We start from the raw sequence: 2,902 nt of genomic DNA, 5'->3' as shown, positions 1-2,902 counted from the left end.
AATTTTTTTTTTTTTTTTTTTTGACGTCAAACGACCATTCTATTACTCAAGCTTAAGATTGTCTGGGTAACCAGACCGGAATAGAACAACCAATGAAAAATAACTCTCTGCAAAAGATCTTAGCAGTCTTAGCTAATTTTCTCTTGTTATCGTAAAAGTTAAAAGATAAGTGTTATCATACATGTTATCATAAAAGTAAAAGATATGCAACTTCTGATTTTTTATTATTATCACTTGCAAATTATTGAGTATTTTTTTTTTCTTATTATATCACAAGCTAAATTTAAGAAATGCACATGTTGCAACGATCAATTAATATTTTAGACTTTGTTGTGGTTCACAGGGTGTAAAGATGGATGAAGATAAGATCAAATCAATTCAAGAAGGGCAGCACCAACAACAGTTTGTCATGTCCAGAGGTTTTATGGATTAGCAAGCTTTAACATGAGATTTGTAAGAAAATTTGCATCATTTATGCACGTTATCAAGAAGACCAATGCTTTCACTTGGGGACAAGTTCAAGAAGACACATTCAAGAAGCTCAGGACATCATCACCCATGCGTCTGTTTTAGTTTACAAAGCTTTTTATAAAAAAATTGGGAAAGAATGTGATGCCTCATGTACCAAGAATTAAAGTTGTTCTAACTCAAGGAGGAAGACCAATAGCAATATTCCTTGAGAAACTCAATGGGGCAACACTCAACTACCCAGCATATGCCAATAATTTTATTTAAATACTTTTGTGATTTCATTGAAGAATTGGCAGCATGCCGTATATCTAACGAGTTTGTCCTCAAGACTGACCATGAGACACTCAAGTACTTTAGACGGAAAAATACGCATCTTAAATGGATGGATTTTGTTGAAACCTTCCCATATGTTATCAAGTAAAAGAAGAAAAAACATTGTATATGACGCCTTTTCCAGAATATATTCCTTAATATCTATAACGGAGTTCAAAATCATTTGCTTTGAGCATCTTACAGACAAATATGAAGATGGTCCAGACTTTGGATACGTTTTACAAAAGATGTGCCCAAGAAGCAATCGGTTCATTGCTTTTGTTTCTGGACATAAGACAGCATCCCACAAAGATGAGAGAGCTTCTAACTAGAGAAGGACCTGGAGGATGGCTTATAGGACACCTTGGTATAGATAAGACACTAATACTCTTTGATGAGCAATTCTTCTAGCCTCCCATTAAGAGATATGTGGAACTTTTTCTCTCCAAATGCATCATTAATTTGCCTTAGAGAAAAATATATGTCACATTTTTATGGTCTTTACATTCCTCTATAGATTCCTAAAATGTCTTGAGAAAGTGTATAGATGAAACTGGTATAATGATTACCAATATCAGGCACAAGGGTTCCATATTTGTAGTGGTTAACCGGTTCTCTAAATTGCACGCTAAATCTCTTGTCTAAATACCAATGATGCTACAAACAACATACATGTTCTTCGAAGAGGTGGTTTAATTGAATGGGTTACCAAGGACCATATATATTGTTGGATAGGGACATCAAGTTGTTAACCCAATTTTAAAAGACCTTGTGGAGAAACTTAACACCAAGCTACTATTCTCAACTACTTTCCATCCTTAAACTGATGGGAGACTGAGATTGTAAACCGAAATTCATACCATAGGTCATAGTTGGTTAAAATCTTAAGAATTGGCTTCATTATATGTCCACATTGAATTGCCTATAATCAAGTGTCACAATCAAGTGTCACGCTCTCGTATTGTGATTTCATTTTTAACACTGTGTATGAATTTTGTAACCCTCGTACTTTCAAAAAAAAAAAAAAATAATAATTCAATTTCCTGAAATTTCCACCTTATTATTTCTCATAAATCTAAGAAATTAAATAAATCACGAAAATATTGATAAAAGCATAAAAACCAAAAGTTTGAAAAGAGATAAATAAAAATGTCCAAAAGCACCAATCCGATACAACCACTCATGCTCGTCGGTTTTACCTGAAAGGGGGAAAGAATGAGTAGTAAGTAACGTGGGAGTCACTTAGTGAGTTATGTGATGCTAAACCGAAGTCCATAGACTCGGACGTAGCACTTCGAACATAAATAATTTAACCCTAACATGAATCAAACATGGCACCTAAAGCACCCAAATAAAAAAATGGTCTAAGTGACCATGCTACACCTGCCACGAAGATCTACTCGTATCCCATTTAAAAACGTCATGATCAAGTCCTCCTCATCCATACCACTACCAGCAAACCTGCGAAGTCTAGTAAAATCCAACTCGTACTCCTTGGTCCTCGTATTGTGCCTCAAATGTTCGAAAGCATTCTTTTTCTGATGCAAAACTTCACTGGAAAAGTACCTTTTGTCGAACACATTGACGAAATTTAAATATGTCAGATCGAGAGGCTCGTGATGAGTCAATCGCACTCCATCCCACCATGCTTCTGCATCTCCACGTAGATATAATTCAGCGATATTAAGGCAGATCCGTAACGGGAACTTGATAGTCTATAAACATCGAATCAGTCTATGCTTCCAATCATGAGAAACTGTAGCATCCACTGTTACCCCAAAATGATTCAATCTCCAAATATGTCAGATCGAGAGGCCCGTGATGAGTCAATCGCACTCCATCTCACCATGCTGCTGCATCTCCACGTAGATATAACTCAGCGATATTAAGGCAGAGCCGTAACGGGAACTTGATAGTCTCCAAACATGGAATAAGTATATTCTTCCAATCATGAGCAAATGTAGCATCCACTGTTCCCCCAAAATGCTCCAAATCCATGTTCTTCATCTCTCCCATCATCTTGATAAGCATCTCATCATACATGGGGAACTTCTCTGGAAAGATGGGTGGCACTGTTGGAACCAAAACCTTAAAACCCCTGGAACTTACTGAATGGGGG

Source organism: Brassica oleracea, unplaced genomic scaffold (genome assembly GCF_000695525.1).
Source record: "Brassica oleracea var. oleracea cultivar TO1000 unplaced genomic scaffold, BOL UnpScaffold00581, whole genome shotgun sequence".
NCBI lineage: Eukaryota > Viridiplantae > Streptophyta > Magnoliopsida > Brassicales > Brassicaceae > Brassica > Brassica oleracea.
The sequence above is the reverse complement of the archived record's forward strand: the minus strand, read 5'-3'. Positions refer to the sequence as shown.